We start from the raw sequence: 17,484 nt of genomic DNA, 5'->3' as shown, positions 1-17,484 counted from the left end.
ATAGCTTAAACTTTTTTGAAAAAATTGTAAGAACCATTATGTGTTCTTAAAAAACTCTGATCAAACAGTGAAAACAACAAAACAAATCAAATTAACCAGAAAATGAAACAATATAATGTGCTAGTTAGTATGTATTATTAATATAACATTTTAATATATTAATACATTCAGGGCGAGATACAGCAAACCTTTGAGAGAGATAAAGTGGAGAAGATGTCCATAGCAACCAATCAGCTGTGCCTAAAGCTGATTGGTTGCTTAGGCCAACATCTTCACTTGCTCTCAATGGTTTGATCCATCGTCTCTTGAGTAGCTGAATGATATCACTAAAAATATTGCAGAAATCACTAGGACAGGACAAAATGCTTTCACATCATACAAAAGGGAAAAAGATCAGTGAAGCCTAAGTAGAGAGTGGTCCAAGTGGCAATGAGAACTACTAAAATACTAGGCTGACTTGGTACAGCAGTACAGTAACAATAACTGGTTCAGACTAGTATCACTGAGGCTGCTATGCATCACTTTCATCATAAATACTGCAAATTGGTAAATGGTAAATACACCAGATGTTTATCTGAAAAACTAGAGTTTTACATTCATAATCACTATATAATCAGGGAATATGATTGATCATATAGCTACTGTAGGAATGGAAATAAACTAATCTCTTTTGCAATGGGTTTACCAGTATAAAAACACAGTTTAAGTACATAGTTCCTCATTTGTCCTTGAATTACATAATGGATACTTGTAGTTTGGTGAAATCTTGACTGTAGTGAGACATACAGTATCTAAGATACAGAAAGAATGATCTATAAACATACAGCTAAAGTAGGGTATATTTTCTAAGCAGTGGTTGTTGGTGGTTCTGTCCATTGAGTCTAAATTGGCAATACAATTAATGTAAAACACTCCTGGTTTTGAATTTAATATTATTGCTGTTTTTTAAATCCCACAGTAAGAACCACCAAAAATCAACAACTTTAAAAGAACACTACTTAGTAATTATACCACTTAGACTGAAGTACTCAACTGTAGCTCTATAAAGTTTCTTGTTTTACAAAGAATTCAAGGACCATTTAAGAGCTCGATTTAGTAAGAGGAGGCTTTGACCCCAAAATGTAAAATGTGTATTGTATTAAATATTATTGAATTTTAAAATTTGGATTCAAAACCAAAGAAAATCTATGACTTTCAAAAACCACTACTCAGTAAATCTAGCCTCAAGTGTCTACTATAGTGTTGTTAGGAACAAAGAGAAAATGGAAACAATAATTTGCTGCCTTTCTCATACTGTTATTTGTTTTTGTAGGTGTAAATATACCAATTCAATTTTGATTAAATCCAAAAGGGAAAAGTAAAATGCTGAATTATATTGCTATAAATAAATATTTTCAGTAATATTTCACTATATTGATTAGAAAAAATACACTGTTGTTACTACTGGCTAGATGAGATGAAATACTGAAGGTTACACATTTTCTGTTTGAGTAGTACATCATTACTACTGGAAGTTTTTTTTTATGAAAAAATATTTATTTTCCAAAATGTCAGATGTTGTTTAATGCGTAGTGGTGGAATTATTTCATATACACTGTTAATGTATTATAGTAAAGTACTGTGGTAAGCTGTGGTAAGAAGTTATGTACATTTTCCTGCAATGTTTTCAACTACTACTTTGTATGATGTAAGTGGTATCTGCAAGACAGCAATAATTTGGATTATAAGCTACAAGTTATTGGTATTTATTAACTCTAAATCTGCAGTGCATTATTGACTGTTATCTCCTATAGAATATACTACTGTTGTCTTTTAACTGTCTGGCTTTTCTAAATAATTGGTTCAGAATTGTATGTGACATGTTTATGCTAATTTTTAAACCTTGTCTTTTAAAGCAAAAGTTTATTTATTTATTACAGTTAATTTTGGATTGGGTAATCATCAGTACTGATGGGCAAATAGAACAGTATAGTATATGTTAAACCTGCACATTTTGGTTTCTGATGTAGCCTACAGTTGCAATTTTTGCAAATTTTATTGGGTGAGAAGTTTATAAAATATGTAGACTACGTAAAATTAGCAAGCTCCATGCACATAAAATACTGTAATTTGTACAAAATCAAAATGTTATTATGATTGGATTTTTTGTATCATTTTCCCCCAGGCTCAATGTTAGATTATTCTGTTCACACTTGCCTCAGAGGGTTCTGAGCTCAGGGGCTTCAAGTGTAGAGACACGTGGTGAGGTATCTACTTACTCAGGAACAGATCATTAAGTGCATATGAAAAGCAAGCAGATTAAGAGCAGTTGGTGTGACCTTTGCAGTATTCCTCATACATTCAGCCATGGTCACTTTCTGCTCCTTCATATGTTGGAGAGTGGAGTTGATGAATATCATGTTGTTGATTATATTGTCCTAATGTTTTATGATAATTGAGTGATATATATTACTATCTCCAGCGGTTCACCAGTTATTTTGGCATAACAGCAGTGGAGAGGAGACTGGTATGTGTTTCACAGCTCATTCTTCTGCTCTTTAGACTCTAATGCCAGTGGTAGGGGCTCAGTGTTGATACCCTGAGAGAGGGAAGGAGAGAATATAATATATGTTGAGTCTGAAGTCTTTAGTAGAATGGTATCCTGCCATGTGTTAACAGCGTACATTAATTAGTGCTGTCAAATCCCAAAATGCATTAATAGTATTTATGTTACTCACACCTGTGATATTACATTTGTACTAGTAAAACATTTAATTCTGACTTCTGTATTCTTCAAAAAGATAAATGTACTTACAATTTAATAAATCATATATGTTGAACAGTGTAGAGGATTTTTAATATAAACAAATGGCTGTATATGTATTTGTTTTTAATTATGTAAAAAATTGTGTAACAATTCAATCTCACTTGGGCCTATATACACTGTTTGTGGTTGTATTCTGGTGTACTTTGAGTGAGTACTTAGTTAAGTCAACAACATTGTGTCACAAGAGGCTACTTCCCGTAAATATTGAAAATGTGGTATTTATCAAAATTAAATAACACTTGATTAATAAAAACCGTTCCCAACTAATGAGAGAGAATTTAAGATGCTCATTGGGACACATTTAGATATCACTGCTGACACTACTTCGATTGAGGAATGAACGCTTATCCACAGTAGAAAATTATTATTATTATTTGTGGGGACCCAAATTAACCTATACAGAATGATTTAAGAACTTCTTCATAGTTTGCATAATGCTAAGAATCCAGAGACTCTTGACACCCATGTGATGAGAATGAAATCCATTTCTAGCATGCTATCCTGTACTTCCCCTGGTTTGTAGTATACCAGTCCTTTTCAGAAATAGTGGCTCATAGTCAGGAACATGAGCAGTATGGGCACCACAACAGCTCAGGTTTAGAGATATCCATGTTTGAGCACAGGTGGTTACTGTAAATCAAATTGACTAATGTACTAATTAAGTCACCTGTGGTCAAGCATAAATATCTTTAAAACGTGTACTGTTAGGGTGCCTTGAGGACCGAGTTTGGAAACCTCTGGGCTAGGTCATTATGCTGATAGCAATGGGTGTGAAATTGAGTTCTCTGTTTTGAAACATTAAGGATATAATGCTAATAGTGGCTTGCCATTCATCTCTGCCACAAAATAGAAAGGTACAGTATAAAGGGTTTGTTCTCAAAGGGGGATGTAGCCAAAATGTTGACACGGGAATTTTGACATTCAAAATATCAACACAGACATAATGTCAACATTGAACATGTGAACATTCACAATGTTGCCATGCAACAAAAAGTATATACCAGGCACCAGGAAGCACTGATTTAGTAACCTGTGAAAGCTGCTGCTCACCACCTAAGAGTGCTTGCCACAACTCTCCAAGGTATAAGAATACAACAAATACAAGGATGATGGAAAAGTGCTGAAATCACATATACCTTAACCACTCGTATGAGTTAAATAATAGTAGTTGTTTTTAATGTGCGATCTAAAAAATATAAAATTATAACATTATCATATGAATAAAATGCAGTCACATAATACATTATAAACAGTATATACTGGATCTTCTGTAAAAAACTAACACATAGGAAGCTAAAATAGGCTTGAAATGAATACAAAAAAGAATAATAATAAAACCACTTGGTAGTACTGTGTATCCCAAATGGAAACAATGTATCACCTAAGAGCTGTAAAATAGATGAAAAGTGTCCAGTGAACTGAAAAGTCAAGCAATATTAGTCAGTATTGGTAAAAAGTAGAAATATAACTGGAGTCCACCAATGTCAATAGCTATAATGATGTGGCTGTATAGTGTTACTCACGCACTGGAACGGAAGATAATCCAACAGATATGGGCAAAATATGTAACAAATTTAGTCAACAAAAATTAGATGGCAGATCTGTTTGTTGTAACAAAATGAATACTTTGGCAGCGCAGTGGGACTGCTGCTCCTGCCAGCTGTATACTGGCTGTGTGTCAGCTCCACAATCCAGCACTCTCGTGGCTTTGCTGTGAGCAGCTGCTTTAGTAGAGCTGTAACCTGGTGGTTAATGTAGCATGGTACACACTATACTGGTGGTAGGGAACAGTGTACCAAACTCAGGCAGTGTGGGTATTCCTTGTAGTTGTTCAGGTAACAGTGGGTAATTAATAACTCAGTTCCACTGAGCCTTTAGGCTAGGATAAAAGGTAACTGCCCGGCAAATGACCACATCCTTATTTGAGGATCTCCAGTTAACAGATTAGTAACTTTGAAAATATAGGCATGCACAGTATGTGTGAAAAGACACTGAGATATTTGTGTAGCTTATCTTTAACACATTTCACCACAACTTGCAGCTTTCTCGAAAGGCAGAATAAGCTGTCTTTACACAGATGACTTTAAATACTATTCATTGAGTCTTAAGCACCTGTCAATGATTAATCAATCTGGGCAATTGAAGTCCCTTATCTCAAAAGCACATAATATAAACAAATGCATTTAAATCTGCTTATTAAAAACATAATATTCTACATGTTCAGTATATAAGCATTAAAACACTTAATTGAAATAATCTAATATAATTGACTGCTAGTTTTTAATTATACAGTATATAATGAAATTTTATATTGATTAAAATTATATTTACTAATTATTTGTTAAGAATTTGACATGCCACATCAATTTATACATAAATAACAAAAAAAAGTATATCATTCACTAGAAACACTCACAATTTGTCTTATTGTAACTAGTGGGTTATTTATTCATCCCTAAATAGATGGATTTTTCTAGAGGACACATTTTAGGAATAATTAGGAGAGAAAGTGAATAATTATAAGTATCAATGGGATATATGTATATGTTCAATTTTGCACAATGATTAAAGTTACACAGAATAAATTTCAACACATACAGGGAAAGGATAAATGTATGAAATCTAGTATAAACTGGAGAGGTACAGGAACAGACACCAGAGATCCAATGTGTTAAATAGCCCTTAGAGAAGATATAGATGAAAATCAAATATCTCATACATTATGACAAAGTAAGCACAGACACCAAAAATCTCGCATTATAATAGTTCATAAAAAAAAAGAATTTATGAAGCATCTCATAGAACACAAGATAACAAAGGTATATGTTTAAAAAAGAAAGAAAAAACTATTCCAATACTTATAAACATAAACAAAGCTTCCTGTCTACAGAGATGTCTGAATCTATCACACCCCCTTCACATAATGGTAATCTTGTTTTTGTTCAGTATTCTGCGCTGTGTGTAAAGAAAAGGAGCAGCTCAGTAAAAGAATGCAATAAGATTAGGATGTACAAGTGCTAATAAAAAAAGAGAAAGTATAAAAACATGCAAAAAATAAATGAAATAAAAATGTTGTTTATAGCCCTTTTGGACAAAAAGGGCTATAAACAATACTATTTTGGGTGAACGATGTTTAGTCCATTTGCAGGTAATGCACACTGTGGTCCATGAGGTATGGGCTGGTTGCTAATGCTAGCCCTAATAAACCCTACCTCTAAGGACTACTGTCCACCATTGATCGCCATCAGGCACCAACCTGGAAAGAGTTGCCGCATTGCCTGCCAATGACATCAGGCATCCGGACCATGTGTAGAAAAAATATTAATGTCTTGGTACAAGTCACTTCTCAAATTAGCTCTGATTCTCTCCAACACATATCACACTGCAGAGGGCACTTTTTCAAGTATGAGGGGATCTTCAAGGTTTGTCCTTTTATAAGGAAAGACTTTATTGAAATCTTTAAAAACGGAAGTGCATAACTGGATGTGACATCACAAAAAGAACGGCATGCACATGGTAATATAATAGTCTTTTTCTTTGATATACAGTACTTTCTCAGTAAATTTAAAATTAATATGTGGGAAATAAATGTTTACAACATAGTGCAGTGGTTCCCAAACTTTTTCAAATTACTGCACCCTAGAGTATCAGCATTTTTTTCATGGCACCCCTGTGCCAAAAGTTTCTCATTGAGAAATTTAGCAAAAATTAAATAAAGTAAATTGTGCTTATATGTTACCTTTAGGTTCAGTTATGTGGTGGTTGACAAGGCTGACCTTCTTTTTGTCCACATATTGTTTAATTTGTAGCCCTTGGCACTGGTTTTGCCTATCACACTGACTAAAAATCATTCTATTTGGTACTGAACCACCAACCTGAGGCACCCCTGCAAGTGTCCTGAGGCACCCCAGGGTGCCATTGCACACAGTTTGGCAACCGCTGACATAGTGTATACAGGGTAATATGTATTACAGAATTAAAGTTTTAAAGAATAAATAGTTTACAAATCTTTTGAAAAAGTTCTAGATCTATATCTAATACATGTGGTTTCAAAGTTTGTAGTTGATAAATCCATTCGGTTTCATTTTTATTTAATTTCTTCAACGGATCCAATGTGGTGTTATCCTTTGGATACCCAGGAATTTCAAGTGTTTGGGGTTGCTGTTATAAAACTTTAAAAAATGTGCAGAAAGACTGTGGGTGGTTAGGCCTCTTTTTATATTGTAGTTTTAATCTTCTTTTAGTTTGGCCTACATATTGAGTGCCACAGGGACTTTCAATCAAATAAATGGCTCCTTCTGTTTCACACATTATTTTTTGCCTTTATATTACATTTTTTATTTGTTCTTGTTGAATAGAAACCAGGAGTAGGTTTCATTAATTCTGACTGATTCTTGCAGCCCATGCAGTTAAGACAATGATTAAAACCTTTTTATGAGGTTCCTTCTTTTTCTTCCAAAGGTATAAATCTACTGGTTAGCTCATTTTTTAGATTTCTGGCTGCCTTGTAAATCACTCTGGGTCTTTCAGATAGTATCTTTTTGGTTTCCTCGTCCATCATTTTTACTGTACTTGCCAATGTTTTCATTGTATCCTTTACATTTCTTGATAATTCCCCTTGTATTGTGTAATGAATGTCGGGTGTCTTTAAATCTTGTGGTTTTCTTTCCTTTTGTATGAAATTAACTCTTTTTTTTCCAAATGAGAAACTTTATATACTGTAGTTGTTGCTGTAACTTTTCTTCATTATTTCCTATATCCAGGAATCTCTGCTTCATTTGTTTGCTTTGTTCATTAAAAGTTGATTCCTCAAAACAATTTCTTTGAATTCTGCAGAATTGTCCATATGGACTATTTTTTTACCCAGTTACGGTGATGATTGCTATTGAAAGCAAGTGTTTTGTTTCCATTGCACTTCTTCATGTGTGTTCTTGTGTTGATTCTATTGTTTTTTACAAAAATTTCCAAATCAAGAAAGATGATTATTTCAGTGCTGTGTATTGTACTAAATTGTAGATTAAGATTATTATTGTTCATGAATTCAAATAATTTTTCTAAATTCTCTTTGGAAACTTTCCACATGAAAAAAAATGTTGTCTATGTATCTTGACCAGTAAAGTATTTCTTCTTTAAATGGACTATTTTCCCATATATTTTGGTCCTCCCACCACACCACAAAAAGTTTGGCATAGCTGGGGGCTAAGAATGTCCCCATTGTAGTACCTCTGGTTTGTAAAAAGAAGCCTCCATTAAACCAAAATAGTTGTGGCATAGAATAAAGTTGATGTTGTCCAGTATGAAGATGATCTGAATTGAATGTTTGGTATTTCCAAATGAAGTAGATAAATAGTGTATTGTTGCCTGGCTTACTGCTTCATGGTCTGTTACCTTGTATAGTAACGTAATATCACTTGTGCACAAAATATAAGATTCGTTCCATTTGATTTTTTGGAGGATGCTCATAGTGTCTTTCACAAAACTTTTTTGCTTTTCTACTAGAGTTTGTAGAAAAAATCCAAGTATCTAGAAAGATTTGCCATTAGTGATCCAATTCCAGAGATTATTGGTTTACCAGGCAGATTATTTCTATTTTTGTGCACTTTGGGTAGATGGTACAGAGTGGGAATTTTTGGGTGTTCTCCGTGAATATATTCAAATTCCTTCTGTGTAATTAATCCCAAATGTAGACCTACTTGTTGGGTCAGTTTTCTTTGGAATTCTGGAGTCAGATCTTATGTTAATTTTCTATATGTATCATCATCTGAAAGTAGTCCTATGGCTTCTTGTTCACTTGTTCACAGTCTCTTTTGTTCATCACCATTACGACTCCACCTTTATCAGCTGGTTTGATGACTATTGTTGTAAAAAAGAGAAAAAAATGAACCTCTGAATCATATGGAAGACTACAGAAACTTATTTGAAATGACCAATAACAAACAGAGAAACTAGAAGAAGATATCCGTAGACAGAAACAAAATAAATTTATAAGAGATCAGAAAGAAAAAACAGAATTGTAGACAAAAATTAATGAAAGAAGATGACAGACAAAATAAAAAAAAAACAGCCCTTGGGTAAGCAATAGAAGAAATTTCCAAAACCAGAAATGTGAACTTTTACTGCAACAACCACAAACTTCAAGAGCAATAAGATACTACAAAACATATAGTTGGTGGAACTTTTCATACCAAGAAAATAACTCTTACAGACTCATCAGACAATCATTTCAACAAGGTACAAAGAAAGCTCAGGAGGAAGACAATTGAAGTTTCCACACATTACTGAAAAACATAGAGATAAAAGTAGAAAAAAAATGGGGAAAATAGTGGGTGCTACTGAACAATCTTGTCACTAATCAATATAAAGCCACTACAGCTACCCCCACATACATGGATCTGGAGCTCCACCAATGAAAGGAAAAACCATATAACTAAAAACAATGGGTGCACTTGTAGATGGCTACTGGTTTGAGAAATATTATGATTTATTGCACATTATACAATTAAAACATTTATAACATACCAAAAATATACATAGATGGAAAATAATCAATAGGGCTAATAGCCTCAGTTATAGCATGGATCCAGCTCAGACCATATATAAAAAAACAAATCATACATTTAAAAAACCTATTCCACAGTAACGTGTAAAAAATACACTAATGATTGTATTGTTAAAGCACCAGTCTTGTTAGCAGGAGTATAGGTAGCAAAGCATAAGGTTTAGATGTTCAGTCACAGCTAGCATGCATATAATATAAAGCACAGAAATTGTTGTGTTACAGGTGGCGCTTGATAAACAAATGTCAGAATATAAAATATAGGACATATACATAAAATACTTAGTCATCAGTGAAAGGTCCTGGCATGAACCACTCCAGGAGTTGTCCAAATGGCACATGAAGAAAATTAAATACAAAACACGAAACCATCTTAATAGTTTGATAGTGTTCCAAACAATATCTAAATGAGAAAGGTGAAGGGAAATAACATAGTTCTGTCAATTGCTCAGATGCGTAACCCAACTCACATCAAAATATGTGATTATTTCCCCCAAAGAGTTTCTTTTGTTCTTCCCGCCCACTCAGTGATTCCAAACTGGTTTCTTATAGCCACACGATAATTGTAGGGGGAGCAGACTGTGGTGCCGGATTATTATCATACAGGATATATTTAATGGGGACAAACCTCAAGAACATCCCTAGGGACAAATTGAAAGAAACCTTTATATGCAGAACACAGCATCCATATTACGTGAGTAGGGTATGCATTACTCTACTATCTCTGCAATTATTGTGTGGCTATAAGAAACCACTTTGGAATCACTGAGTGGGCGGGAAGAACAAAAGAAACCCTTTTGGGAAAATAATCACATATTTTGATTTGAGTTGGGGTACACATCGATTGCTTCCGACCAATTGACAGAACTATGCTATTGGTTGGAACACAGTATCAGACTATTAAGACGGTTTTGTGCTTGTATTGAATTTTTTTGATGTGCCATTTGGACAACTCCTGGAGATGCTGAGAACTTTACATATACAGTGGTTTATGCCGGGATCTTTCACCTATGGAAAAGCCTAAGTAGCTTATGTATATGTTTTGTCCTATATTTTATATTCTGACATTTGTTTATCCAGCACCACCTGGTAACACAACAATTTCTCTGCTATATCTATTTATTGGAGCTGAGTGAGTCTCCATTTTTGTGTCAAACCGGGGGCAGCAGGTTTTGCGCACTATACTTAATAGTTATCTTTCCTGAATTTATATCATATAAAGGGTTAGTAATAGTGTCCAGTCTCAGCCAGTTAATATGCAGATTAATAATGATATTCAGTCACCGCCAGTTAGCATGTTAGTGAAGCAGTTTGTTATTTGCAGAATAATGTTTTTATTACTGCAATTTATGTCAGTGTTTGTACTTAGTACATTACCATTCATCCACTTCTAATAATAATCCACTGGAGTTGAGTGTAATAATCCTAGCCTCTACCCCAAATTCAGGGGGATGAAACTTCTTGCTGCTGGCTGAATGGGGCAGTTACTGGGCACTTGTTGTTGATGTGCCTGCTGCATGTATCAAGCAGTCCGGGGTTGCTTGGGTCCTCAGGCCGGGGGGTCCTCTACAGCTGAATCGCGGCACTCTTCACCGCTCACAGTGTACCATGCAGTAGGGACATGCTGGCTGCCTCGTGCTTCTCTACTTCCAGTTTCTGACTTCTGGCTTCTGGTTAGCATTCCACCTCCATTCCAACAGTCACCTGATGCATTTATCTGCCTTATGACACGGCGGTTTCAACCTTATGCTTTGCTACCAATACTCCTGCTAACAAGACTGGTGCTTTAACAATACAATTATAAGTGAATTTTTTTAAAACTTTACTGTGGAATAGGTTTTTTAAATGTATGATTTGTTTTTTTATATATGGTCTGAGCCAGATCCATGCTATAACTGTGGCTATTAGCCCTATTGATTATTTTCCATCTTTGTATATTTTGGTATGTTTTAAAATATTTAAATGTATAATGTGCAATAAATCATAATATTTCTTAAACCAGCAGCTGTCTACAAGCACTCCCATTGTTTTTAGGTATAAAAGGAGAAAGGCCTGAAAATCAAAAGAAACAACAAAAGAGATATTATCCGGAAGATTATGAACAGGCTTGATTTGGAGAGAATAGAAACCAACAGATCACAACAAATCAACTATGAATAAAAGAAGAAACATTACATAATTCAAAAGAAAAGAACAAGAGGAAGACAACAATACAGGAATTTACAAACAAAATAAAAGTAAATTCAGAAAAGGAAGTCATAATCAACCTTAGTTATAAAAAAATGATAAAGACACTGACAAATGTACTGGAAAAGGGTATGAAATTTGCACCCCATTCAAATGTGTACAAATTCGATTTATATATCGATACACAGAAAATTATCTGAAAAGTATGGTTAAAAAAATATTTCTAAAAGAAACTAGCACTGAACACACACCTGTAGAATTACAGAATTTAGACACGCTGATTACAAACCTTCCTCAACTTTCTACCTGGCACATATTAAAGGACCACATATTTCAACCTTCCAGTGACTTGTTGAAGAGTTGAAGATTACATTCTCAAACTTCCTGAAAAAAATAAAAATAAATATAATTTTACCAGTGAGGAAAAGAAAGAATTGAAAGAACTCAGGAACTCTGGAATGATACAATAGTCATCTAACCAGCCGATAAAGGCGTAGGCGTGGTGGTGATGAACAAAAGAGACTATGAACAAGAAGCCATAAGACCACTTTCAGATGAAGATACATATAGAAAATTAATAAAAAATCTGACTCAAGAATTCCAAACAAAACTGACTCAAAAATTAGAAGGTCATCTACATTTGGGAATAATTAAACAGAAGCAATTTAACTATATTCACAAAGAACACCCAAAAATTCACACTCTGTACCATCTACCCAAAGTGCACAAATATAGAAATAATCCGCCTCGGAGAACGATAATCTCTGAAATTGGATCACTAATCACAAATCTTTCTAGAAACTTGGATTTTTTTCTACAAACTCTAGTAGAATAGCAAAAAAGCTTTCTTAAGGACACTATGAGTATCCTCCAAAAAATCAATAAGATAAAATAGAAAGAATCTTACATTTTGTGTACAAGTGATATTACGTCACTATACACGATAATAGACCATAAAGTAGAATGCCAGATAACAAGACACCATTTATCTACTCAGTCGTAAATATCAAACATTCAGATCAACTTCATAAAGGACAACATCAACTTTATTATATGCCACAGCTATTTTTGGTTCAATGGAGACTTCTTTTTACAAACTAGAGGTACTGCAATCCTTTGCTCCCAGCTATGCCAAACTTTTTTGTAGCATGGTGGGAGGCCCACAATATATGGGACAATAATGAATTTAAAGAAGAAATTCTTCACTGGTCAAGACATTACATCATAGACAACCTTTTTTTCATGTGGGTTTTGAAGGGAATTTAGAAAAATTATTTGAATAGATGAACAATAATAATATTAATCTACAATTTCCGACAACAAATAGCACAAAGATGGTTATCTTTCTTGATTTGGAAATTTTTGTAAAAAACAACAGAATCAACACAAGAATACACACAAATGAGTGCAATGGAAACAACACACTTGCTTTCAATAGCAATCATCACCATAACTGAGTTTAATACATTCCATATGGACAATTCAGCAGAATTGGTAGAAATTGTACTGAGAACTTTTTTTTTAAACATTGAATTTTTATTGTTTAAAATTATGGGGGAAAGGATACAGGGTACAGAAATAAGAAAAAGTAAGGAGGGAGGGACAAAAAATAAAAGGTAAAGTGATTGTAGTACAGAGAATATAAAAAAACTTTAGCAAAGCCAAGATAGAAATAGATAACAATATATATTCCTAGTCCTAGAGTTGCAGCCATTCTTATCATCCATTTTACAGAAATTATATATAGTTCTAATTATCATTAACACAATTATTATTTATTATTATTGTTATTGCCAGTTATTTATATAGCGCACACATATTCCGCAGCGCTTTACAGAGAATAGTTAGCCATTCACATCAGTCCCTGCCCCAGTGGAGCTTACAATCTATATTTCCTATCACACACATACACACTAGGGTTAATTTTTGTTGGGAGCCAATTAACCTACCAGTATATTTTTGGAATAAAACTAAGCTTAGAAACTTAAGACTGCAGTCTAAAAGAAAAGAATAATACGGTAAAAATGTTAGTGCAAAGGTGATCAACTCTTTCAATAATATCAACTGGTCAACTTTCAATCAGTTGTTTGTCACTAAATTGGAGCTTATATCTCAAGGTTTGGGTTGTGAGGCCCAGTAATCTGATCAAACTAACCACTGAATCAGCGGATTTGATGCCGATGAGGAAAAGTGTATTCCTGCCGATTCAAACTCACAGTGGTGTTGGACATTTTTCTCTATAGCCTCCAAGGTAGGGATTATAGGGGATCTCCAGAATCGGGCTATCATTATTTTGGTGGCTATAAGGACATGGCCCATTATATATCAGTCATTAGCTGTCAGAGTTCCTTCATATAAATGAAAAATAGCTATTATTGGATGTGGAGCAATAGAAATCTTTAGAATTTTAGATATTAAACAAAAACCCTTTTCCACAATGTAGTAATATGGGGGGACATGACCAAAATATATGAAATAGTGAGCCCACATATCCACAATTCTGCCAGCATAGTTTGGAGTGGGAAGGTGATATTGTGTGCATTAATATAGGAGTAAAATATAGGCGATTGAGCAACCTGTAATATTGTTCCATATGAGAAATACATTTTGATAGTTTATAGTTGGTTTTAAATAATAAACTGCAGTCTTCCTCAGAGAACACACAAGAGAAATCTGCTTCCTATTTCAATATTGCCATAGATCTACTAAATTCTGCAGGGGTTATTAGTTAGGAGTACCACCACATGATACCTCCTTTTGATATTAGTCTTACAGAGTTGATTAAATAAAAATTGAGGGAGGTTATGAATAGTATGTTTAGCTGGGCATATGCTATGTAAATACTTATTTGTAAATACTTTGTAAATACTCTGATTTGTAAATACTTATAAAACTCTCTAAAAGAGGAGCTAAATTGTACATTGTATTTGAGTATATTTCAGAATAATGCCTGATGTTGTAATTTCTTTAAGAGAGACTATACCCTGAGTTTGCCATGTCACAGGTTTAAGTTAGTTATTAGGGTAGCTATTCCCTCCAATGTTAAATTAGAGGTAGAGAGATTAGTATCCAAGGTCATGTTTACCATTACTAACCATATTTTACGGAATGTGGATACTGCTGTGGATCTTTCAACTCATGGTATATTAATATTTGGTGGCAGCCAAAGACAGTCAGTAAGTGGAAATGGGGAAACCATATCATGCTCAAACTGAACCCAAGGCATTGTTGTCTCTTAAGAAAATCAGGAAGGTAATTGTGCTAATAATGATGCTATTTGGTACCAGTGAAGATCCGGAAATACCTGACCTTCTTCCGTTTTTGGAAGAGATAATCATTTCTTTACCAACCTTGGTTTCTTACCTTTCCATATATAGTTGTTAAAAAGTTTTTGAATTTTAACAATAATATATTTTGGAACTAGAATGGGTATCGTTCGAAATAAATATAATAGCTTTGGCAGTATAACCATCATTAGAGCTGAAAGTCTGCCCATCCAAGAAACATTGTACATTATCCAATCATTTAGTAATAGCAATAGTTGTCGTAGCAAGGGCAGATTGTTAGCTGAAATTAGGTTATTGCAAGTAGCTGTTAGATGTATTCCCAAATATTTGATAGAGTTATCTTGCCAAGCATATGTATAGTTCGCCTTAAGGGCCATTAATAAATGTTGGGGGAAGTTGATAGGGAATGCCTCCATTTTGGAAGAATTTAATTTATAGTATGAGATTTCTGAGTATTTTTCTAAAAGACCATGTAAAGCTTGTAGAGAATTAATCGGATCTGTGAGGGTTAAAAGAATATTATCAGCAAATGGACTTGTTTTGTACATTCTATCGAATAGATACATGAATAGATACCAAAATGTTATGGTCCTTTCTAATAGCCTTGGCCAAGGGCACAATCTACAGAGCGAACACCAGGGGGGAAAGAGGGCAACCTTGGTGAGTGCCATTCATAATAAAAAATGGGGAGGATAATATACCATTAATAAAGACTCTGGCCAAAGGGGAGGAATATAATGCAAAAATCGATGATAGCAGGGTGCCCTTAATCCCGAATTTCTCCAAGACTGCTCTTAGGTATTTCCAATTCAATGCTTTATCGGCGTCTAATGATAGCAGAAGAAGGGATTGGTCAATATTAACAAATTATTCTAAGATATTGTTTACCTTCCTCGTATTATCTGGGCCTTGGTGTCCTATTACAAATCCTACCTGGTCTCAATGTATTAAATTAGGTAGCAATAAATTAAGTCTAGTCGCTAAAAGTTTGGCAAATATTTTTATATCTGTGTTCAGGAGTGCAATTGGCCATATAATTTGTATTCTTTCCTGGTTATGGGAAGGCTTCAGTTCAGGCCTCTAGCATCTCTCCCAGAAATGAGCCCACTGATGCGATGTCATTAAACTTCTGAGCTAAAATAAAAGATAATGTGTCTCGGAAACATTTATACAATTTGTTAATATACCGTCTGGTCCAGGAGCCTTATCTAAAGGGAAAGATTTTATTACTGAAAAGATTTCCAAGTATATTGAGTAACAACACTGTAACTTGATATCAAAGGAGGGTGATGGAGGTTAAGGATGGAATTAGTGGAAATGAGCCATCATTTTGTAGCAGTGGCTATATCTTAATGCTGGCCAATAGGCCTCACCCATACAGCTCCAGTAATATTGGCTGAGAAATTTGCTGAGCACCAACAATCTTTCCCTTTTATCCGTGGTATAAACAGGGTGACTGAGGTTTAGTAGGATAGGGCGAAAGGAGCCTATGTCTCTGTATATATATAAATGTGAATTTGGTAATAATAATAGACACCATTTCTTACCCCTCCAGTTTGGTCAGCAAGGCAGCTGTGGGGTCTAAGATAGATAGTCCCGATTACCCCTGTCATGGAGGCTGTACTGGGACCCCACATAGGGTGGAGAGCCATCTGGATCAGGAGACATGGCAACCAGCTGGTAATACAGTCAGATAGGCAGTGTTGAGGGAGAAAAGCAGAGTAGGTTGACACAGCACCCCAGCTAACTGTAGATAGTCTCCACAATGTCAGGGGGAATGCTGTATGTAATGGATCCCAATATGGCGCCTCCTGTGATTCAAGGCTCTGTTTATCATTTTTCTCTAGTGTCTCGAGTAGTCATATGGTATACCCCAATGTTCTGTGCAAAGCCACAAGAGGCCCTGGGTGGTAGGGGTCCCATCACAGAGTCTGTAGGCAACCACACAAGCTCCAGACAGTGGCGCGGCTGTAGCGCTGAAATTGAGGCTGTGGCTTCTGATAGCCGTGTAGGCCCCGCTGTGACAATCGCCACCGGAGTGTTCCCAAAGCTCGAGAAAGAGATCAGTGGGTACCACAGTGGTCTGCCAGTCAGGACAGACCAGTAGGTACAGTCAGGGGGTTTATTATCTGGGCCCAGAGAGATTCAGGCCGGGAGCTGCACAGAAGCATGTCTGCTACACTTGGCATCCAGGCCACACCCGCCAGGACTCAATTTTTAAAGAACACAGTGAACAAATGAAGAAGAGATTCCTGGATAAATGATGTAATGAAGAAAAGTTACAGCAACAACTAGAAAAATATTCTCAATTGGAAAGAAAAGAGTTAATTCCATACAAAAGGAAAGAAAACCACAAGATAGAAAGACACCCAACCTTACACAATACAATGGGAATTATCAAGAAATTGAAAGGATACTATCAAAACATTGGCATGTAAAAATGTTGGATAAAGAAGCAAAAAATATATTACTTGAAAGACCCAGAGTAATTTACAGTCAGCATCAACGAAACCTACTCCTGATTTCTACTCAACAAGAACAAAAAAAAAAAATATAAATGAAAAGATCATCTGTGAAACAGAAGGAGCCATTTATTTGATTGCATGCCCTTGTGGCACTCAATATGTAGGCCAAACTAAAGAAAGATT

Source organism: Taudactylus pleione, unplaced genomic scaffold (genome assembly GCF_031769625.1).
Source record: "Taudactylus pleione unplaced genomic scaffold, aTauple2 ptg001314l, whole genome shotgun sequence".
NCBI classification, from domain to species: Eukaryota; Metazoa; Chordata; class Amphibia; order Anura; family Myobatrachidae; genus Taudactylus; species Taudactylus pleione.
Note: the sequence above shows the minus strand (reverse complement) of the source record.